The sequence below is a fragment of the Piliocolobus tephrosceles genome, chromosome 3 (assembly GCF_002776525.5).
Source record: "Piliocolobus tephrosceles isolate RC106 chromosome 3, ASM277652v3, whole genome shotgun sequence".
NCBI classification, from domain to species: Eukaryota; Metazoa; Chordata; class Mammalia; order Primates; family Cercopithecidae; genus Piliocolobus; species Piliocolobus tephrosceles.
This window is the reverse complement of record NC_045436.1, coordinates 137,441,516-137,466,655: the sequence shown is the minus strand read 5'-3', so window position 1 is coordinate 137,466,655 and position 25,140 is coordinate 137,441,516.

Sequence of the window (25,140 nt, the reverse complement as noted above, 5' to 3'; positions counted from 1 at the left end):
GCTCCACCCTCTTGACCTAATCACCCCCTCAAAAACCCTGCCTTGTAATACTATCACATTGGGGTTAAGATTTTAACATACAAATTTTGGGGGAACATAAACATTCAGTCCATAACAGGGAGGTTGTACAGACACATAAACTGGAGTGTAGAACCGAACATTAAACACCCTCTATTTCTTTTTCTCCTCTCCCCCTACTCCCACACTTGAACCTCTTCTCCTCCTTTGAAAACAAGTTTTATTGAGATGTAAGTTACATACTGAGAAATGCACAAACCTTAAGGGTGGACCTAACGAGCTGCATCATTAACAAACCTCCTGATGTTGGCCTATCCTTTGCCCCATCTTCCTGAAGTATATGGTGCTGCCATTCTTGAGCCGTTGGGAATTTGGGAGGTAAACGGAGTTACTGGTATAGTCAGACCCCAGTCTGGGTGACAGGTGTGCTGGCTGTCATTACTAATACTCTCAGGAGACATTTCTCTTTTCTCTTTTTCTTTCCTAGCACCTAGGCTGAGATGAACAAGTTACATTTTTATGTGCTTTGCCTTTGCTAAGGCACAGATACTTTTTCCTCTCCTACCTTTGTGAGGAGGCTGTGGCCCTTCAAGGGTCTGGCTTTATGTGGGGAGTCCCACTTCCTACTCCCCACCTGTGTATGCCCTGGGTTCTGTCTCTTGTGCCCTGTCTTCTGCGTACCCCCATCCCAGCCTCTCTCCAGGGCTCTGGGTTCCTAGTATTGGCAGATACTACATTCCTGGTTTTCAAAGACTATTTATTGTATTTAATTCAGCAGTTTTGGTTTTGTAGCTGGAGAATTTTTCAGAATATCTAGTCTGAGGTATTGCCAGGAACAATTAATCTTGTTAAATCCCATTCATCTTAAAAGGCTCAACTCAAAGGTCACCTCTTATGTAAAAGCTCTCTGCCCTTCTCCTAGAGGAGTGAGCCTTTCTTCCTCTAATGAACAAAAGCTTCCACAGGCCCTCATGACATCCCAACTCCAGGGCCGTCGCTCAATTGAAAGTTTGCTTTAACTGTGTCCTTAGGGATCTGTCTCCACCACCAGTTAGGAGCTGCTCAAGGCAGGCACTTTGGGATGCATCTCTTATCTCCTACCTTTTGTCCAGTGCCTACCACTGGGGTGCGGTGGGTCGGGGGAGGGAGAAGGGATGAGACAATTCTTTTATTTATTTATTTTTTCAGGTAACTTTATTTTTTTTCTTTTTCTTTGATTATACTTATATATATATAATATATAATGTTCTAGGGTACATGTGCACAACGTGCAGGTTTGTTATATATGTATACATGTGCCATGTTGGTGTGCTGCACCCATTAACTCATCATTTGTATTAGGTATATCTCCTAATGCTATCCCTCCTCCACCTCCCCACAATAGGACCTGGTGTGTGATGTTCCCCTTCCTGTGTCCAAGTGATCTCATTGTTCAATTCCCACCTATGAGTGAGAACATGCGGTGTTTGGTTTTCTGTTCTTGCGATAGTTTACTGAGAATGATGGTTTCCAGCTACATCCATGTCCATACAAAGGACACGAACTCATCCTTTTTTATGGCTGCATAGTATTCCATGGTGTATATGTGCCACACTTTCTTTTTTTTTTTTTAGCTTATACATTTTTAATAAGAAAAAAATTAAATAATTTTTAAGGAAAACAACAAACAATTGAATGAATGATTGATAGTATTTGGAATAAATATTTCAAATACAATTTGATTATAGATATTAAATATTTCATTGAATGAAGCACAAAAACATGGAATGAGAACATATAACGTTTTACCTGTTGATTTTACCAAATATATCCAATTTAATGCCCCCGCCCCAAAAATTTGGCAGTCTCACAAAACACTTCTCTTATAGGTACAAATTGAATGCTGCTAATCTATCTTGTCTTGTTTGTTCTAAATTCAGCTGATATCCCCATAGACCCAAATATTCCCATTTCTAATAATGTTAAATTTCATACTTTTTTTCTCAAACAACCAAAACCTTCTCTCCCTGCCTCACTTCCGCTTCATCATTTAAATAAGTGGCACTTCCTTCTTTGTAGCTTCTCTTTTTTTTTTTTTTTTGGAATAATAAATGCCAACTTTTTATTCTATTTTTACAATTATGTCAGACATTTAACAATGATGTCCTATTTGCTATGCATTGCTTTATCTTTAAAGAACTGTGAGTTACTATTACAACCTCACTAATGCCATGAATGGTTTTGTAGTTTTCTATTATTATTATTATTATTATTATTATTATTATTATTATACTTTGAGTTCTAGGGTACATGTGCATAACGTGCAGGTTTGTTACATATGTATACTTGTGCCATGTTGGTGTGCTGCACCCATCAACTCGTCAGCACCCATCAACTCGTCATTTACATCAGGTATAACTCCCAATGCAATCCCTCCCCCTCTCCCTTCCCCATGATAGGCCCCAGTGTGTGATGTTCCCCTTCCCGAGACCAAGTGATCTCATTGTTCAGTTCCCACCTATGAGTGAGAACATGCAGTGTTTGGTTTTCTCTTCTTGTGATAGTTTGCTAAGAATGATGGTTTCCAGCGGCATCCATGTCCCTACAAAGGACAAAAACTCATCCTTTTTTATGGCTGCATAGTATTCCATGGTGTACATGTGCCACATTTTCTTAATCCAGTCTGTCACTGATGGACATTTGGGTTGATTCCAAGTCTTTGCTATTGTGAATAGTGCCGCAATAAACATACGTGTGCATGTGACTTTATAGCAGCATGATTTATGATCCTTTGGGTATATACCCAGTAATGGGATGGCTGGGTCATATGGTACATCTAGTTCTAGATCCTTGAGGAATTGCCATACTGTTTTCCATAATGGTTGAACTAGTTTACAATCCCACCAACCGTGTAAAAGTGTTCCTATTTCTCCACATCCTCTCCAGCACCTGTTGTTTCCTGACTTTTTAATGATTGCCATTCTAACTGGTGTGAGATGGTATCTCATTGTGGTTTTGATTTGCATTTCTCTGATGGCCAGTGATGATGAGCATTTTTTCATGTGTCTGTTGGCTGTATGAATGTCTTCTTTTGAGAAATGTCTGTTCATATCCTTTCCCCACTTTTGGATGGGGTTGTTTGTTTGTTTCTTGTATATTTGTTTGAGTTCTTTGTAGATTCTGGAAATTAGCCCTTTGTCAGATGAGTAGATTGCAAAAATTTTCTCCCATTCTGTAGGTTGCCTGTTCACTCTGATGGTAGTTTCTTTTGCTGTGCAGAAGCTCTTTAGTTTAATTAGATCCCATTTGTCAATTTTGGCTTTTGCTGCCATTGCTTTTGGTGTTTTAGACATGAAGTCCTTCCCCATGCCTATGTCCTGAATGGTACTACCTAGGTTTTCTTCTAGGGTTTTTATGGTATTAGGTCTAACATTTAAGTCTCTAATCCATCTTGAATTAATTTCGTATAAGGAGTAAGGAAAGGATCCAGTTTCAGCTTTCTACTTATGGCTAGCCAATTTTCCCAGCACCATTTATTAAATAGGGAATCCTTTCTCCATTTCTTGTTTGTCTCAGGTTTGTCAAAGATCAGATGGCTGTAGATGTGTGGTATTATTTCTGAGGACTCTGTTCTGTTCCATTGGTCTATATCTCTGTTTTGGTACCAGTACCATGCTGTTTTGGTTACTGTAGCCTTGTAGTATAGTTTGAAGTCAGGTAGCGTGCTGCCTCCTGCTTTGTTCTTTTGACCTAGGATTGTCTTGGCAATGCGGGGTCTTTTTTGGTTCCATATGAACTTTAAAGCAGATTTTTCCAATTCTGTGAAGAAACTCATTGGTAGCTTGATGGGGATGGCATTGAATCTATAAATAACCTTGGGCAATATGGCCATTTTCACGATATTGATTCTTCCTATCCATGAGCATGGTATGTTCTTCCATTTGTTTGTGTCCTCTTTTATTTTGCTGAGCAGTGGTTTGCAGTTCTCCTTGAAGAGGTCCTTTACATCACTTGAAAGTTGGATTCCTAGATATTTTATTCTCTTTGAACAAATTGTGAATGGAAGTTCATTCCTGATTTGGCTCTCTATTTGTCTGTTACTGGTGTATAAGAATGCTTGTGATTTTTGCACATTAATTTTGTATCCTGAGACTTTGCTGATGTTTCTTATCAGCTTAAGGAGATTTTGGGCTGAGACAATGGGGTTTTCTAAATATACAATCATGTCATCTGCAAACAGAGACAATTTGACTTCTTCTTTTCCTAACTGAATACCCTTTATTTCTTTCTCTTGCCTGATTGCCCTAGCCAGAAGTTCCAACACTATGTTGAATAGGAGTGGTGAGAGAGGGCATCCCTGTCTTGTGCCAGTTTTCAAGGGGAATTTTTCCAGTTTTTGCCCATTCAGTATGATATTAGCTGTGGGTTTGTCATAAATAGCTCTTATTATTTTGAGATATATTCCATCAATACCGAATTTATTGAGAGTTTTAAGCACGAAGGGCTGTTGAATTTTGTCAAAGGCCTTTTCTGCATCTATTGAGATAATCATGTGGTTTTTGTCTTTGGTTCTGTTTATATGCTGGATTACGTTTACTGATTTGCGTATGTTGAACCAGCCTTGTATCCCAGGGATGATGCCCACTTGATCATGGTGGATAAGCTTTTTGATGTGCTGCTGGATTCGGTTTGCCAGTATTTTATTGAGGATTTTTGCGTTAATGTTCATCAAGGATATTGGTCTAAAATTCTCTTTTTTTTTGTTGTGTCTCTGCCAGGCTTTGGTATCAGGATGATGCTGGCCTGATATAATGAGTTAGGGAGGATTCCCTCTTTTTCTATTGATAGGAATAGTTTCAGAAGGAATGGAACCAGCTCCTCCTTGTACCTCCGGTAGAATTCGGCTGTGAATCCGTCTGGTCCTGGACTTTTTTGGTGGGTAGGCTATTAATTATTGCCTCAATTTCAGAGCCTGCTATTGGTCTATTCAAGGATTCAATTTCTTCCTGGTTTAGTCTTGGGAGAGTGTAAGTGCCCAGGTAATTATCCATTTCTTCTAGCTTTTCTAGTTTATTGGCATAGAGCTGTTTATAGTATTATCTGATGGTAGTTTGTATTTCTGTGGGGTCGGTGGTGATATCCCCTTTATCATTTTTTATTGTGTCTATTTGATTCTTCTCTCTTTTCTTCTTTATTAGTCTTGCTAGCGGTCTGTCAATTTTGTTGATCTTTTCAAAAAACCAACTCCTGGATTCATTGATTTTTTGGAGGGTTTTTTGTGTCTCTATCTCCTTCAGTTCTGCTCTGATCTTAGTTATTTCTTGCCTTCTGCTAGCTTTTGAATGTGTTTGCTCTTGCTTCTCTAGTTCTTTTAATTGTGATGTTAGAGTGTCAATTTTAGATCTTTCCTGCTTTCTCTTGTGGGCATTTAGTGCTATAAATTTCCCTCTACACACTGCTTTAAATGTGTCCCAGAGATTCTGGTATGTTGTATCTTTGTTTTTGTTGGTTTCAAATAACATATTTATTTCTGCCTTCATTTCATTATGTACCCAGTAGTCATTCAGGAGCAGTCATTCAGTTTCCATGTTGTTGAGCAGTTCTGATTGAGTTTCTTAGTCCTGAGTTCTAATTTGATTGCACTGTGGTCAGAGAGACACTTTGTTATAATTTCTGTTCTTTTACATTTCCTGAGGAGTGCTTTACTTCCAACTATGTGGTTAATTTTGGAATAATTGTGATGTCGTGCTGAGAAGAAGTTATGTTCTGTTGATTTTGGGTGGAGAGTTCTGTAGATGTCCATTAGGTCCATGTGGTGCAGAGTTGAGTTCAATTCCTGGATATCCTTGTTAATTTTCTGTCTTGTTGATCTGTCTAATGTTGACAGTGGGGTGTTAAAGTCTTCCATTATTATTGTATGGGAGTCTAAGTCTCTTTGTAAGTCTCTAAGGACTTGCTTTATGAATCTTGGTGTTCGTGTATTGGGTGCATATATATTTAGGATAGTTAGCTCTTCCTGATAAATTGATCCCTTTACCATTATGTAATGGCCTTCTTTGTCTCTTTTGATCTTTGATGGTTTAAAGTCTGTTTTATCAGAGACTAGGATTGCAACCCCTGCTTTTTTTTTGTTTTCCATTTGCTTGGGAGATCTTCCTCCATCCCTTTCTTTTGAGCCTATGTGTGTCTCTGCATGTGAGATGGGTCTCCTGAATACAGCAAACTGATGGGTCTTGACTCTTTATCCAATTTGCCAGTCTCTGTCTTTTAATTGGACCATGTAGTCCATTTACATTTAAGGTTAATATTGTTATGTGTGAAGTTGATCCTGTCATTATGATATTAGCTGGTTGTTTTGCTCTCTAGTTGATGCAGTTTCTTCCTATCCTTGATGGACTTTATATTTTGACATGTTTTTGCAATGGCTGGTACCTGTTGTTCCTTTCCATGTTTAGTGCTTCCTTCAGGATCTCTTATAGGGCAGGCCTGGTGGCGACAAAATCTCTAAGCATTTGCTTGTCTGTAAAGGATTTTATTTCTCCTTCAGTTATGAAACTTAGTTTGGCTGGATATGAAATTCTGGGTTGAAAATTCTTTCCTTTAAGAATGTTGAATATTGGCCCCCCCTCTCTTCTGGCTTGTAGAGTTTCTGCCGAGAGATCTGCTGTTAGTCTGATGGGCTTCCCTTTGTGTGTAACCTGACCTTTCTCTCTGGCTGCCCTTAACATTTTTTCCTTCATTTCAACTTTGGTGAATCGGACAATTATGTGTCTTGGAGTTGCTCTTCTTGAGGAGTATCTTTGTGGCATTCTCAGTATTTCCTATATTTGAATGTTGGCCTGCCTTACTAGGTTGGGGGAGTTCTCCTGGATGATATCCTGCGGAGTGTTTTCCAACTTGGTTCCATTTTCCCCGTCACTTTCAGGCACACCAATCAGTCGTAGATTTGGTCTTTTCACATAATCCCATATTTCTTGAAGGCTCTGTTCATTTCTTTTTACTCTTTTTTCTCTACACTTCTCTTCTCACTTCATTATATTCATTTGATCTTCAATTGCTGATACTCTTTCTTCCAGTTGATCATGTCGGTTACTGAAGCTTGTGCATTTGTCACATAGTTCTTTTGTTATAGCTTTCATCTCTATCAGTTCTTTTAAGGTCTTCTCTGCATTGATTATTCTAGTTATCCATTCATCCATTGTTTTTTCAAGATTTTTAGTTTCTTTGCACTGGTTATGTAGTTCCTCCTTTAGCTCTGAGAAGTTTGATCGACTGAAGCCTTCTTCTCTTAACTTGTCAAAGTCATTCTCCATCCGGCTTTGTTCTGTTGCTGGTGATGAGCTGCGTTCCTTTGGACGGGGAGATGCGTTCTGATTTTTTGAATTTTCAGCCTTTCTGCACTGCTTTTCCCCCATCTTTGTGGTTTTATCTGCCTTTGGTCTTTGATGATGGTGACGTACTGATGGGGTTTTGGTGTAGGTGTCCTTCCTGTTTGTTTGTTTTCCTTCTAACAGTCAGGACCCTCAGCTGTAGGTCTGTTGGAGTTTGCTTGAGGCCCACTCCAGACCCTGTTTGCCTGGGTATCAGCAGCGGAGGCTGCAGAAGATAGACTATTGCTGAACAGTAAGTGTTGCTATCTGATTCTTGCTCTGGAAGCTTCGTCTGAGGGGTATACCCTGCCGTGTGAGGTGTGAGTTGTTGGTCTGCACCTAGTGGGGGATGTCTCCCAGTTAGGCTACTCAGGCATCAGGGACCCACTTGAGCAGGCAGTCTGTCTGTTCTCAGATCTCAACCTCCATGCTGGGAGATCCACTGCTCTCTTCAAAGCTGTCAAACAGGGGCATTTACCTCCGCTGAGGTTTCTGCTGCTTTTTGTTTAGCTATGCCCTGTCCCCAGAGGAGAAGTCTACAGAGGCAGGCCGTCCTCCTTGAGCTGTGGTGGGCTCCACCCAATTCGAGCTTCCCGGGGGCTTTGTTTACCTACTTAAGCCTCAGCAATGGCGGGAGCCCCTACCCCAGCCTCGCTGCCACCTTGCAGTTAGATCTCAGACTGCTATGCTAGCAATAAGGGAGGCTCCATGGGTGTCGGACCCTCTGTGCCCAGGTGTGGGATATAATCTCCTGGTGTGCCGTTTGCTAAGACCCTAGGTAAAGCGCAGTATTAGGGTGGGAGTTACCCAATTTTCCAGGTGTTGTGTGTCTCAATTTCGTTTGGATAGGAAAAGAAATTCCCTACCCCTTTGTGCTTCCCAGGTGAGGCTATGCCTTGCCCTGCTTCAGCTCTCGCTGGTCAGGCTGCACCCGAGGACCAGCGCCAAGTGTCCGACATGCCCCAGTGAGATGAACCCACTACCTCAGTTGAAAATGCAGAAATCACCCATCTTCTGTGTCACTCACGCTGGGAGCTGGAGGCTAGAGCTGTTCCTATTTGGCCATCTTGGGCGCACCCCCCCACCCCGAGACAATTCTTAATATTCATTGAATTAAGAGAAAGTAATTGATAATGCACTAATGCCATGGTTCAAATTCTACCAAGGCTTGCTCCCAGTCGTGCGTGTTATGAGACACTCAATATACACACATTCAATACAAACATGTATTGCTTGCCTTCATTCTGTCCCTGAAACTTGCCAAGCTTATTCCTGTTTCAAGGTCTTTGCAATTGTTTTCTTTCTACTTGGAATGTTCTTCCCCTGGAAGTTCACATGGCTACCACCTTCCTCTTAGGTAGGTCCCAATTCAAATGTTGCCTTCAGAGACAGGACTCTCCTAACCACCCCCACTCATGCCCAGCCAGGTTATCCAAATATTCTCTTCTTCATAGCGTATGATTATAGAATCACCTAAAGTTAGTTTATTTTCAAAAACGTAATGCAATCTACATGCTAGCATTCCCAGGATCTAGGATGATGCCACATGACAAAATTCTGTAAATAATTTTTGAACTGCCGAATATGCATAGATGCGAGGGATTTTTTAAAAATGAATATGGGGCCGTGGTAGGTTCATAAAGTTCAACTGCTGAAGACAGATCTTCTTTCAGACCACTTTTGAGATTTTTCTATGGCTGTGGTAGACAACTTGTAACATCTGCCTTTGTCTAGGCCAAAGTTTTCTAAGTTATCCTCTGGATCTTAGGGGATCTGACTCATCATGGAACCATGAGTTGGAGTGGGTTCAGCCCATTTTCTAGGTAAAGTCCTGGCTTTGTCTGTAGGTAGTGCTGGCTTTGGTTCTCCTAGACAGAGTTACAGAGTGGGGTGGAATTCCTTCCAGATGGGACTTTGGCTCTGTTTCCCTTTAATGTCCACCCCATCCCCCACACCTGCTTCTGCCTATCCTTCCCTCCTGTACTAGGTAGGAGGGAGGCATGAGATGTAGATAAGGGAGAATACACTTAGTTGGGATTTAGAAAAATGACGTGGTACAAGGTTCCAGGGAATTAAAAGAGAGAGTGGGGCTAAGAAGTGGGATAAAGGCAGGGAAAAAAACAAAGTGTAAAGGCCTCAGAAATAACTTGGGCCTACTTGGATAAGTAGGGTCAATTTTGCCTACAGTTAGCCTGGAAAAAAAAATGCGGTTTCTCTTAACTTATCTTGGCAGGAAAGCTTGTGTGAAAGTGGGGTGTGGGGACCAGGGAGGGTCACTGACACTTGTAATCTCAACATTTTGGGAGACTGAGATGGGCAGATCCCTTAGCCCAGGAGTTGGAGACCAGCCTAGGCAACATGGTGAAACCCTGTCTCTACAAAAGTTAGCCGGGTATGGTGGCATGCAGCTGTAGTTCTAGCTAATCTGGAGGCTGAGGTGGGAGGATTGATTTGAGCTCCAGAGGCGGAGGTTGCAGTGAGTTGAGATTGCATCACTGCACTCCAGTCTGGGTGACAGAGTGAGACCCCATGTCAAAAATAAATAAATAAATAAATAAATAAATAAATAAATAAATAAACAAATAAAAAAAAAGAGAGAGAGAGAGAAAGTTGGGCAAGGAAGGGAGTGCAAGATTTTTTTTTTTTTGGTCCTGGGACGTGAGCTTCTTAGCTGACAAGGAATGTGGTGAAGCGGAGCATAGATTTCTCCTTCAATTCTAACACTTCAGTCATTCTAGATCTCTGTAGCCCAGTGGAAATGTGCACCCTTCCAGTCTGAACCCCAGCCTTCCAACCACACTCCCACTTAACTCTACATGCTAAGTGTGTCTCTTTGGAAGTGGTTCTGAGCACATCCAGCCATGCATGCACATGGCTTCCAGCAGGGTCCCTTCCTTCAGGTTGAGAGTACCAAGGGTTTGTTAAAAATGCCAATCCTCCTTCAGAGATTCTGATTCAGTAGACTTGATGTTGGGTCCAGGTATCTGCATTTTAAATTAGCGCCACGGGGATTCTGATACAGGCAATTTGTAAATGATTCTTTTATAAAATTGGTAGTTACATTTACTAAATATTTCTATGAGCTAACAGTGGTGCTAATCCCTTTAGGTGCATTATCTTAACCCACACAAGAGCTCATCCAGTTATAGCTGAGGACACAGGCTGAGACGTCAGCTAGAACTTGTAAATGATGAATCCTGGCCTTAAAAACAAAGGCCTCTGACTTGCAAAGTCCTCTTTCTTTCATGGGCTAGGGATAGCTTTTAAATATTTAAATAATTTTAGGAGTTTCTAATATCTTGCCACTCAAAGTGTGGTCCATGGACCTGTAACATCGGAGTCTTCTGGGAGCGTGTTAGAAAAGTAGACTCTCAGCCCTCCAGGCCCCATGAATCAGAATCTACTTTTGGACAGGATACCTGTGTGATGTCTATACACATGAAAGTTTGAGTAGCACTGTGATAATATATTTTATTTATTCATTTGTACTCTCATCTCATGCCAACATAAATTACTGATGTCATTTCCTATTATATGTTATGGAAATACCTTATACTGTAGCTTGCATGTGATTCCTATTGGTTTATGAGCTTTAATTCATCCATTCAACTAGATTTAGTGGAACTAATTTTGTTATTTCTCACCTGGACTCTTAAAATTATCTCCTATTTGGTTTGTCTGTCTTCAGTCTCTCCTGTCTTTTAATCTATTGCTAGAAAAGATTTAAAAAAAACACAAAAACAAAAAAACAGTGGAACACATTATTGAAATAAAATATTGGTGAAAAACCTACAATAATTAAAGTGCTACTGCTCCGGTTGAAGTGTGTGTACAGTGGAGGGTGGGGTCAGAGCTTGGTCTTTTTAACTCCCCCAGAATCCCCAAGACACTTCCTGTGAATTCCCAAGGGTCTGTGGAGCACAGATGACCATGCTTACTCTCCCAGTTCTCTGCCACAGCACTGTGACCCTTTCAAAATCAATTATGTGATGCATTGCATATGATTTGGTAATAATGAAAGTACAAATGTTTGTGATGAATTTAGTTTAAAATAACTTGGAGGGAGTGGATTGAAGTCATGCTCTCACTTGCATTCCAATATGCTTTCTTTAGGATGAAAGCGCTAATATTAGATACACACAGGAAAATGGGAAGATGTCACCATGGATGTCGTGGTGGGAAAAGGTCAAGAGTCATGGATCTAGGCTGGCTTCCAGGTTGCTGTCAGAGAGAGCTTCCTTAAAGCTATAACTCCTTTTGCCTATAAACTCATCCTCCATGGCCTACAGAATTATTAATACGACCAATCTGTTTAACTCTCTCCCACTGCTTCTCTCTCTCCCACTCCTCCCAACCTCTCCAGGACTCCAGGACTCCAGTCCCCTTATGCCAAAACAGAGCAGACCTTCCACGAGTCTGTGTCTTCCCAGGTGCTGTTCCTCTGCCTGGAAACATCTTTTTTTTTTTGACAGAATTTTGTTCTGTTGCCCAGGTTGGAATGCAGTGGCCCAATCTCAGCTCACTGCAACCTTCATCTCCCAGGTTCAAGTGATTCTCCTGCCTCAGCCTCCCGGGTAGCTGGGATTACGGGAGTGCGTCACCATGTCCAACTAATTTTTGTATTTATAGTAGAGACAGGGTTTCACCATATTGGCTAGGCTGGTGTCAAGCTCCTAGCCTCAAGTGATCCACCTGTCTCAGCCTCCCAAAGTGCTAGGATTTCAGGCATGAGTCACTGGGCCAGCTTGCCTGGAAATATCTCTTTTTAAAAAAAAAAAAAAAATTACTTTAAGTTCTGGGATACATGTGCAGAACGTGCAGGTTTGTTACATAGGTATACATGGTAGTTTGTCGCATCTATCAATTCATCATCTAGGTTTTAAGCCCTGCATGCATTAGGAATTTGTCCTAATGCTCTCCCTCTCCTTGACCCCCACCCCCCAACAGGCCCCAGTGTGTGATGTTCCCCTCCCTGTGTCCATGTGTTCTCATTGTTCAACTCCCATTTATGAGTGAGAACATGAGGTGTTTGATTTTCTGTTCCTGTGTTAGTTTGCTGAGAATGATGGTTTCCAGCTTCATCCATGTCCCTGAAAAGGACATGAACTCATTCTTTTTTATGGCTGCATAGTATTCCATGGCATATGTGTGTCACATTTTCTTTTTCCAGTCTATCATTGATGGACATTTGGATTGGTTCCAAGTCTTTGCTATTGTGAACAGTGCTGCAATAAACATACGTGTGCATGTGTCTTCATAGTAGAACGATTTATAATCCTTTGGGTATATACCCAGTAATGGGATTGCTGGGTCAAACAGTATTTCTGGTTCTAGATCCTTGAGGAATTGCCACACTGTCTTCCACAATGGTTGAACTAATTTACACTCCCAACAACAGTGTAAAAGCGTTCCTATTTCTCCACAGCCTCACCAGCATCTGTTGTTTCTTGACTTTTTGATAATCGCCATTCTAACTGGCATGAGATGGTATTTCATTGTGTTTTTTATTTGCATTTCTCTAATGACCAGTGATGATGAGCTTTTTTTCATATATTTGTTGGCTGCATAAATGTCTTTTGTTGAGAAATGTCTGTTCATATCCTTTGCTCACTTTTTGATGGGGTTTTTATTTTCCTGTAAATTTGTTTAAGTCCCTTGTAGATTCTGGATATTAGCCCTTTGTCAGATGGATAGATTGCAAAAATTTTCTCCCATTCTGTAGGTTGCCTGTTCACGCTGATGATAGTTTATTTTGCTGTGCAGAAGCTCTTTAGTTTAATTAGTTCCCATTTGTCAATTTTGGCTTCTATAGCAATTGCTTTTGGTGTTTTAGTCATGAAGTCTTTGCCCATGCCTGTGTCCTGAATGGTATTCCCCTCACTTCCCCTATTGCTTTGCATGGTGCCTATCCCGAAGTAGGGTTAAGTGGATGAATGGATGAATAAGTGAATGGAGTAGAGGAGAGGGGGAGAGAGAAGGAGATGGGCAAAGAGAGAGAGAAGCTTAGGTATGTAAAGAATTAGAAAAAGAGAACCAGAGAGACATGATGAATCCTGACCTTCAGTGCCTGGCTGTAATCCCTCCTGGAGCCTGGCTGTTCTACTTGCCTTTGGGATCTCTGATACTGGGATCTCTGAACCCCTCATGTTGCCTTTGGGATCTCTGAACCCCTCATGTTGCCTTTGGGATCTCTCTACTTGCCTTTGGGATCTCTGAACCCCTCATGTTGGGGTCTATTGCATCCTTTTATGTTTGTCTGTGAGTTGTTGAAGGGCAGAGGTCTAACCTCACTCATCTTTGTACTGCCAGGGCCTGGAACACAGTAGGACAACAAGCTATTTCTCCCTTTCCACATGGAGCAAACCAAAGGAACAACATCTTGTTTTAGGGTGTTTAGAGCCCTCTTTCTAACCTTTGCTGAAGGCGATATATGAAAACACTCCTTTGAGTGAAAATAAAATACAGTGTGTTCCTCAGGGTTCTAATTTATCAGAAAGAGTTTTCAAGTTCTAGTTTTTCTATTGTAACAAGAATGATTTATGTTGATTCCCTCAAGAAACACCAGTACTTTATCATTCCAGTCATTTTCCATTTGTGTGAGATACACATCAGGAATTTCCTTCTTCATGTCAAACTCAGTACTGCACAGAGCCAGGCTTTTAAAACATAATTCATTAGCTTGGAAATAGGAAGTGACAAGAAGTAATAGATCTATTTCAATTTGCTCTCACAAGAGCTAGCTTTTATTTCTTTGCCCTATGGCCTCTTTTTATTTAGTGTATGTATTTTCCCAAGAATTTTTATCTTTTTTTTTTTTTTTATTCAAAGGGGAGCAAATTTTAGACTGTTTAGGCTATTTTAAATCACAAATACAAACCTCTCAGTCTAAAATATCTACTTGCTTATTGCAATTAAATCTAGAAACAGGCAATACCAGTGTCTCCTGTTTTGCTGCTGCTCTCATCTCAGCATTCTAGCCAACCTTCTTTATTCTCTGCTTTCCCCTGCCCCCACAGAGATTTTAATTTTGTTAAAACGTTTTTACTGCAGCTGTGACTCAGGCAGCTCAGTGAGCTGCGGAAACACAATGTCATTTAATATTCCAACCCACAGCCCAGACAGTTTCACATTGGGTCATTTGGAGCAGAGCTGTTGAGACTGCTTTATATGACAATGATTGGCAACACCCTGCTGTTGAAAAACAGGCAGCATGAAAAACAGCTAGTGTGCTCCTAGCAATATCTCTGTTCTCAATACCAGACCATGAATTGGAGCCAACTGAACAGAACCGAATGTGATCATCAAGCCACACTCTTGATTCCCTCTGTTGGTTGAATAAGGTGCTTTCATTCATTAATCCATTCATTCATTTAATTATATTCAAAGTGGACCTTTTTCAGGATAGGCACCATGCAAAGGCAATGCTAAGACATAAAACACTAGGGGCACAGCTCCTGCTACTAACATACCTGTAGTCTGTTGGAAAATGTAGATTTCAAAACAAATATTGGCAGGTTGTCTGGAAAACCAAAGAACATAGCACTGAGCACTAACAGAGAACCAAAGGGGAGTTGCAGGGCTCGCAGAGGAAGTGAGATTTGAAGTATATTTTGAGGGATGAACTGGATATTTCCAGATGAAGAAAAGGAGTGCATATATCCCCCAGCAAGGAGATACATATGCAATGGCAAGAGACTGATGTTGGCAACTAAGGTAGAAAGGAGACAGGGTGGGATGGAGACCATGAATTCTACTTTATGTCATGTTTGCAGTATCTGGTTGATTTAGTGCTCAGATAAGATTTGGGACTAGAAATAGAGATTTGGAAGTTAACGAGATCATTTTTGAGGTTGAACATGGTGGCTCACACCTGTAATCCCAGCACTTTGGGAGGCCAAGGTGGGCAGATTGCTTGAGCCCGGGACCAGCCTGGGCAACATGGCAAAACCCCATCTCTACAAAAAATATGAAAATTAGATCCATGCCTGTGGTTACAGCTACTTAGGAGGCTGAAATGGGAGGATAACTTGAGCCCAGGAGGTTGAGGCTGCAGTGAGCTGAGATTGCACCATTGTACTTCAGCTGGGGTGACAAAGCGAGGCCCTATCTCAAAAAAAGAAAAAAAATACAGGAAAAATCACCTAAGAGTGTGCAGAGTGAGAAGAAAAATGAGTCCATGACTGAGTCTTTGGACCATTTAAGGATCTGACTAAAGAAAAAGGACACAAAAGGAGGTGTGAGAGTGTGGAAGGAGCACAAAAGAGAAGTGTGCGGCAGATACACAAGGCCCTGCTTTTCCAGAAACTGTCTTCCTCATTGTAGCATACTTTGTACCTGATAATCATTCAGATATCTATTAAATAAGTAACTTTAGATATGATCCCATTTAATTTTATCTTGGGAATGAGAAAAGTAAAGCCCAAAATTATGTAATTAGTATAATTAAGATATTTTCTTTATCTTTTTAAAAATGTTCACTATGATATAGCTAAGTATAAATTCCTTCCTTCCTTCCTTCCTTCCTTCCTTCTTCTCTTTCTCTCTCTCTGTTTTTTTTTTTTTTTTTTTTTTCTTCTTCAGAGTCTTGCTCTATCATCCAGGCTGGAGTGCAGTGGCCCGATCTTGACTCAATGCAACCTCCACCTCTGGAGTTCAAGCAATTCTTCTGCCTCAGCCTCCCGAGTAGCTGGAATTATGGGCACTCGCCATCACACCCAGTTAATTTTTGGGTTTTTAGTAGAGACAGGGTTTGACTATGTTGGCCCAGGCTAGTCTCACACTCCTGACCTCAAGTAATCCACCCACCTTGACCTCCCAAAGTGCTGGGATTACAGACATGAGCCGTCGCACCTGGCTTGAATTTATTTCTACTTACGCTTCTCAGGACTCACTATGCTTCCTGAATCTGGATACATGTCTTTCTTTGAGTCAAGAAAATTCTCAACAATTATATTTTAAACAATTACACTTTGTACTTTCTTTCCTCTTGGAATGCCTATTAGATGTGTGTAGAGGTTTTTCATTCTATCTCCATCCCTCATAATTTATCATATTTTTATTACCTCATCTCCATACTGCCTTCTGGTTAATGTCTCAAATCTATTTTTCAGTTTGCAAATTCTCTCCTTAGCCATGTTTAGCCTGCTATTTAACCTGTGACTGAGACTTTCGTTTCAATGTTAAACTTTTCATTTCTGGAAGTGTTCTATCTTTTAAAAAATTATTTTTCAAATCGGCCTGGTCTTCTGGAAGCAATTTTTTTTTTTTACCTTTTAATGTTTTATTTTCTGTCTTTAATTATGTATTTCCTTTCTCTATTTTGGTCTCTAGCCAAAACATCTATTTTCTGTGGCTCCTGGAATCTGATCCAGCTGTTTGGATGTTTCCTCGTGGGTAGTTACCTTCTCATGTTTGTGACTGTTGATGAGAACTCTGAGGCCTGGGTTTAGGGTATGTCCCTCCAGACAGGCTCTGCTTTACTTCTGCTGGGTACTGTAGGATTTTACCATCCTGAGATCACATGTTGTATCCATTTCTCAGGCTGGGTACACCTAGGTCATGCTACTATTATAAATTCTAACTTCAAACCTGTGTGAAGACAGGCCTATAGAGTGGGAGACAGAGAAATATTTAACAACCAGCTAGCTCTCTTGAGAAAAAGCCCTGATTTGGAGCATTTGTCAATTGTTTTGCAAATATTTACATAATTGCTGATTTTAAGCAGCCAACTTATGGTACTGAAGGAGTTAGGAAAAAATGTGCACTTTCAGCTCTTGCAAACTACTACAAGCCAGCTCCAGCACTGTACTGGATTTACACTGAACACTGCTCAGGGAAAGCATTTTTTTCCCCTGACCCAGCCATCTGGGCCAAAACAGAAATGAAAAACAAGGCCATCCCTCTTGGTTAATGGGTAGATGTTCTTTTCTAGTTCAGATTTTTACAAAGAGTGTAGTTTTTTCAGAGTCCCAGATTTACACAGATCAGTCTCAACTCTCTACCTGCCATAAGCCCAGGGCTCCATGTCCTGTGCCCATACGGCCATTTAAAGGTGAGCCCCTTGAATATGGAGCCCAAAACCATCTGCTTACCTTTTAAGTTTTCAGTTTCCTCTGGTTTGGGTTCCTGGGGATTTCTATTACCCTATTGTAGACTTATCTGCACCTTTAAAAGGATGTTTCCACAAGGCCAGGTGGCTCACACCTGTAATCTCAGCACTTTGAGAGGCTGAGGTGGGCAAGTCACTTGAGGTCAGCAGTTCGAGACCAGTCTGGCCAACATGGTGAAACCCCATCTCTACTGAAAATACAAAAATTAGCTGGCACATGCCTGTAATCCCAGTTACTTGGGAGGCTGAGGCAGGAGAATTGCTTGAGCCTGGGATGCCGAGGTTGCAGTGAGTTGAGATGGCACCACTTCACTCCAGCCTGGGTGACAGAGCAAGATTCTGTCTCAAAAAAGAAATAAAATAAAATAAATAAATAAATATAAAAGTATGTTTGTTACATTTAATGCAACATATCTGGGTATTGTTTGAAAAACAAGGGTTTTCAGGTTACTGAGTCAGCCATATTGCCAGAAAGTAGAAGTCCACAACAGCTATGAGCTTGGCTGCTAATTTCCCTCAGTTCCTAGTTCTTTCCACCAGGCCTCAGAATTGCAGTTCATTTGCATATTAGACTCCAAGAGGACATCACAAACACCTTACACTCAACACATCTAAAACCCAAGTCTCAAGCATGGCACTTTGCCTATGTGTTCTCTCAGTTAATGTCATGCCCATTCACCCAGTTTTCCAAATTAAAGCCTAATTTTGTCTTGAGTTATCTCTCTCCTTCTCCACAAATGTATCTTCTCTCAACTTCTATTTCTTCTCTCATATAAACTGCCACTATTTTCCACTGGCATTATCATCATAGCCTCCTAGTTTGACTACTGGTTGGTCTTTCTTTATCTCTATCCATTTGTCCAGGACCTCTGGACCTGCTTTTCTGAGTCTTAAATCTGGAGATGTCACTTCCCTGCATAGAAAGCTTAGCTAACTTTCTGCTGTCAGCAAAATTAAGGTTCAAGTGCTTTACGTGCAATAGTAGCCCTAAATAATTTGCCCTACTACCCACTTTTTCATAGCTTGTTTCCTGTCCCTGCCACTTTGCTTTTTGTTTGTTTTTTGTTTTTTGAGACAGAGTCTTGCTCTGTCACCCAGGTTGGAGTGCAGTGGTGGGATCTTGATCTTGGCTCACTTCAACGTCCACCTCCCAGGTTCAGGCCATTCTCCTGCCTCAGCCTCCTGAGTAGCTGGGATTACAGGTGCCTGCCACCACACCTGGCTAATATTTGTATTTTTAGTAGAGATGGGGTTTCACCATGTTGCTCGGGCTGGTCTGGAACTCCTGACCTCAACGTCCCAAAGTGCTGGGACTACAGGCGTGAGCCACTATGCCCGGCCTGTCCCTGCCACTTTGTCTCCACTCGCTGTTTCCAACATGGAAGTGAGGTACTTCCATGACTTTGCTCAAGGTGTTCTCCTGCCCTGGAATGGCCTTTGCCTTTCTTCACATGTTGAAGTCTAGTGCTTCCTAGTTAATGATGTTTAGACTCCACATCTAGGATTCATCATTCCCATCTCTATTTGAACCTAAATATATAAAGTTCATCATAGAGTGCCTCGCATTGCAGTTGACATACTTAGAGCTTCAAGGTCTTTGAGAACACAAAACATATCTTAGACATGGTTAATGTTCTCTATCATTCCTACTGCCTAGCAAAACTTTGGGAGATTAATATACAGTTGTTAAATTGAGTGGTTATAATACAGTGTTACAAAAAGAACTCTGAAAGTTTAGAAGTCAATGTCTACTAATTACAGATAACTATAAAATAATAGAAGAAAAAAATATAATATATATTCCAAAATATCAGTTTTTCTTTTAAGTTGTTTATATTTGGTCAGCTGTTAAGAGAGAGCCTAAGCAAGTATGATAAAAATGCTCAAGACCAATTCTTAATTCCCTATATCCAGCCCCCATTAAGTCAGGCACTGTTTTGCAGAAGTAGTGGGGGAAAGCAGTGACCTTCTCCACTGTCCCCCAGTCAATATTCTAGACAAGGCAGGGCAATGGATAGCAATGACAGGTGCTGGTGAACAGCAGCGTTGGGTAATAATTCCCAGATCTCTTGAATGGCAAGACCAATTCAATGTTTGGAGTTAGAAAAGATGTACAAAACATAAAATTATTAACAGATCATGGTTTATCAGCGTTCTTTACAATTCTGCCAACACCAGTGAGTGAGCAAGAGGTTGTTTCTGTGATTTGATTCTTGTATAATGGACGAGATATTTATAATTATTTCAAGAAAAATCTACCTTTAAGGAAGGTTTCAAAATAACACTTTCTAAAATAAAGAATGTTAATGCTTATCGACTTTGTGTGGTGTGACAGAAAATTAAATAGTCCAAACCCAAACCAATTAGTAGAGTCCAATTTTAATAAAATTTCTTTCATCTCATTTTTGCTATTCACTGTGTAGTCTGGTTACTCAACAAGAGGTAATTTTTCAGTAGTGAGCCTTGAAACATATCACTGGAGTTTTTTTATGTTTAGATCAAATAAATTCTCAGTTTAATATCCTGCTAGAGCTTTGTAGATATTGTTTATTCCTTTTCAGTTTATCAGATGACAAATGCCTCCTGATACAAGACTTTGTGCCATACAAAGATAGTCAAGTGAAATCCCCAGGAAAGGCTTAAAAAACATGCACTGAAAACAAGTTGAAATGTTAGGTTAAAGAATAGATAAAAACAAGGATGGGATTGATCAAAGAATAGAAGATTAGCAGAGAAAAGAGAGAGTGAAAACAATCTTCCCATTAAAGCAAACCTTTCTTAAGCCTTGAAGAAATCTGTAGAAAGCTGAACCCCTGTGGTACAGACTTGGAGATAACAGGAAAGGAGGGCCTGGAATAAATGAAACCTCAGTTGATGCCTTTTTGGTAAGGACTAGGCAATTGAATCATATGATTTGAGAGCCGATGAACTGGTACTTTTACAAAGCTGATTGCTGTATGAGATCTGACGTGTTATCAGAACAAACAGGATAGGCTGCGGACAGTCATACAAGGACACGAGGAATCACAGCTTCAAAAATGCAGCAGGAGGTTTGGAAGCAACAGCTACACACAGATCAACTTTGAGATGCCAAGATGATGTCAACACAGGAGCTAGATTAGTTACAAGGCACAGAAAGTTATATTATACATAGCTACCTGTTAGCTCTAGGTGTATTTGATAATGGTTAAGATTGTCTCTAGGTATGGAAAGCTGGTTGTCCTTGATGATAGATTATGCTGTTAGCAATTGCTTGTTTTGTGGAAAAACTGAATGTAGCCCATACTTCCCCTTGGCCACATGAGTTTGAGGCTGCAATTCAGGAATATGGGTCACCCTGAAGGTAACAGTAAAACCTTGGACTCGGAAATACCACCTAGAAAGTTATTGGATACTTAATGCTCCTTTTTTTTTGTAACCATTTCATGGAAATGGCCTTATTACTTAGGGACTCCTTCAGTTGCAACTTGAATTAGCTTGGCTAAAAAAAGAAGATTTAACAGCTCATATAACCAGCTAGGTGAGGAGTGTTGTTGGAAAGGACCAGAACAGGGTCTTGGTGATGCCTGCACTTTCTCTTTTCTCCTCTCATCTCCCTTAATTCAGCTTTTATTTTTGGCCTTGTTCTCCCAGGCTGGGTGATATCATAAAATGAACCGTAGTTAGTAGCAGTTTCTGAGCTCACAATTTCCCAACTTCTTAACTAGAGAGGAAAGGGCTCTTCCCCGTGGCTCTTATTTAAAAAAAAAAAAAAAAAAAAAAAAATCGCAGGGAAGGATCCCAGGCCAGGGTGGATGACTCTCCACCTCCAAATCAGTCACTGAGGGTAGAATGTTGATTCCTGGCATCACATCAAATGCAAAATTTAACTTTCAAATTCAACTATGAGAATTAAATGAGGGATAAAACAAGAGAGAGATTGCGTGAATGATACGTGAGCCAGGAAATATGGATCTGCAGCTACTAAGGTCAGCCTCAACTCCCTGTGCTTATCATGGCCTGAGCATCTGGAGGAAAGATCAGAGGGTTCTTTCTTATACTATGACCCCAAAGCTGGCCACTCCACCTGGTAATCAGCTATTCCCATACTGGGGAAAGAATGTCATTGTGGCTTTGATGGATAAAGATTATTTTATTGTTATAGGTATTTAAAGGATTTTCAAGGGCAAATTTACTTACTTATAAATGAATTTCTCCCCACAAACTAATATTAAAATCTGAGCCCTGCTTAGGGATACCTTGAACTCTTATGAAGATGGATTCAGAGTGGATATGGGAGGCCCATCCCTAAGCTATCACTGACAACTCAGAAGTGGGGTCCTGTAGGAAGGGAGCAGCTTCCATTTGGACTTTATGGTAGGAGCTATTGGAGGTGTGATTCCTCCCAAAAGGGGGAGCCTATTTCCCAGAAGAATAGGGGAACAGTGCTGGGAGCAAAATAATTGAGATAAACAACACTGGACTCACTACAGAGGCGTTCACTGAGAGTGTAAGTGTCTCTAAGCGCCCTCCTCCATTTTGACAGTCATGGGTCCACTTCCCCTCAGCTCCTCCCTGTGGCTCACCTCATGGCTTCCTGGTCCCATTGAGAGACCAGGACCACTTTTGTCATTGTCCAATTTACATTCACTTTCTTCCCAAAGTACTGCCTGCTCTAAGGTTCTTGTGTCCCAATGTCTTCCTCCCACTCATATTAAACTGTTATTCAGGTACAAAACATATTTATCTCCGATACTGTAGCTGCCCTCTCCACACAGAACTAGGCCAAAATTCCCTAGGGGACAAGAGAGAGCCTCAACCCACACTGCCTCCTCTTCACCAATCCCCAGACAGCATCCCTAGCCCATGCTTGTGCACCTCCTCTTTGCCCACCTAGTATATTTCTTGGAATTTAGGGTTTATTTCCTAAATGCATGGAGAGCTTAGCCCCTGGAGGCCACCATGCCATCTCAGTCTTCTAACAATCATCTGTCTCCAGGTAAGGTTGCCAGGTGAAATAGTTGAAACATCTTTATACTAAAAACATATTTGTTGTTCATCTGAAATGCAAATGTAACTGGATGTCTTGTATTTTTATTCCGTATCTACCAGTGAGGCTTCCATAAATATGACCTCTGCCTGGCTGGTCCACCAGACCACCCAGACATTCCTGAGCAGGTTTTAATATGCTTGAGTTCACCATGAGCAGACAAGCCAGGCCCTCACTAATTTAGAGTATCCAGACTTTCGTGCCACGTGTATAAATGTAATATTGGGGATTGGTAAGTGTTTTAAGAGTGATACACATTTTGGGCACAGAAAATAATACTTGGTTATATCCATCATTAGTTAGTTATTAAAGAGTAATTAATGTTGTTAGAAATGGACATTTATTCTGTAAAATAGACTTAATTATATAAAGCAAATATAATCAACAGGCCATGTTGCTTTTAGATACAAATCAGCTAGGAACAATATTCCATCAGCTCTCCTGTTTGACGGATCTCTATTAAGAGCAAACCTTCAAGCTTCCTTTCAGCAAAAGTGACCAAAACAAACATGTCTGTACAATAGTCCCCCTTTTATCCTCAGGGAATATGTCCTAAGACCCCAGTGGATGTCTGAATCTGTGGATAGTACTGAACCCTATATTTATCTACTATGTTTTTTCTATAAATACGTACCTCTTACGAAGTTTAGTTTATAAATTAGTTGCAGTAAAATATTAACAACAATAACTGGTAATAAAATAGGACAATTACGACAATATGCCGGCATCACTACTGTTGCACTTTGGGGCCATTATTAAATGAAATAAGGATTCCTTGAACACAAGCACTGAGATACTGAGACAGTTGATCTGATTACTGAGCCTGGCTACTCAGTGACTGATGGCTGCCTGTCTACACTACCTACCGGTTAGTCACTAATGCCAGGTGTCTGTAATCCCAGATACTTGGAAGGCTGAGACAGGAGAATCGCTTGAACCTGGGAGGCGGAGGTTGCAGTGAGCCAAGATCATGACACTGTACTCCAGCTTGGGCAACAGAGTGAGACTCTGTCTCAAGAAGAAAGAAAAGAAAACAAAAAGGAGTGCAAAAATCCTCCATAATCCAGTATATTTTGGCCCAGTCTTTTTGAATGTAATTATAAAAGTACTTTTAAAGAAACTGGGGCCAAGAGCCAGGCTGCAGTCTGCTATGGCCATGCCTATGAATAGCTACTGCACTCCAGCCTGGACAATGTAACATCTCTACAATTTTTTTAAAAAAACAAAATATAAAAGAAAGAAATCAGTGCAAAACTGTACATAACTTGCTTTTTCACATAAAAATATATAATGGAAATTTAAAATAGTTGCATAGTATTTATTCTATTATGTAAATAAAAAACAGTCTACTCAACCCGTTGCCTATTGTTGGATACTTAGGTTATTTCTGATTTTTCTTCTACCAGTCTTATCGTTGTATGTAAATTTTCCACAAGTCAGATGATTTCTGTAAATAGGCAAAATACATAATTTATAATAAAGTACTTTTATTATTAAACTGAAAAAGTTCTATTTCACTAGTAGTTAAATAAGCACAAAATACGAAACTTTTAAAACAGCATATTGACAAAGATTCTTAAGGTAGTAGTACTTGCCTCTGGAAATACAATGGAAGAAGCCCTCAAACACCTTCGAGGGTGCTGAGGTACTGAATATAACTTCTGTGAACCGTTTTTGCTTTTCTACTTACTCAACATCCATTTTTTCTCTTTCTGTTAACAGCACCTACTATTCCTCTGGGGAATCCCTTCCCCAAATTTTAGTTGATGTGTCTTGAGTGGGGATGAGACCACTCCCTTGCTTGAGTGAAAGCATTCCATCCTGTGGCCACAATGATTGGTTGAAGGATGGGTACACTTCTCTTGCCTATTTTCTATTTAATTTTTTATTTAATTACTTCTATTTTTAAAAAGCCTTCTAGCTTCCTTTCAAGAAAAGTGGCCAAACATTATTGTATGATAGTTCTCCCTTATTAATCCCAAGTGAATCCCAGGACTTTTATGAGAACTCCTGGAAGTAGGTGCTCTCTTTCCATGATTGTTTCTATGGTAGGATATATCCAAGTTGATTGTCTCCTTGCCACTATAGCATAATAGCATATATCTGAATATTTCCCAGTACTGAAATATGGCATCAAATTGCTTCAATTTCATTGCTATGGTTACTGGCGAATGTGAATATTTTCATAAACATGTTGGCTGCTTGCATCTCTTTTGTGATCTTGTGTCTATTCATGTCATTTGCCTCTTTTCCTATAAAATAACACAATAAAACTTTTATAAATTACTCATACATTTTCTCTTAATTTCTTAAATGATGTTTTTACTATAACAAAGTTGAAAGTTTTTATGTACCCGTATCTACTGAGCTCCCCATTATGATTTCCTCTGTTACTTTTTTGATTAGAAAAACGTCCCCTATCCAAAGATGAGATAAACACTTGCCAATCTTTTTCTCTAGTATTTTGTTGCATTATTATTATTATAATAGTTAACCCTTTAATCTACTTGGAATTAGCTTTGGTATACACTGTGCTGCAAAGCTCTAAATTTATTTTTCCCCAAATAGCTAGCTTAATTTATCTCTCCTTCCTTCCTTCCTTCCTTCCTTCCTTCCTTCCTTCCTTCCTTCCTTCC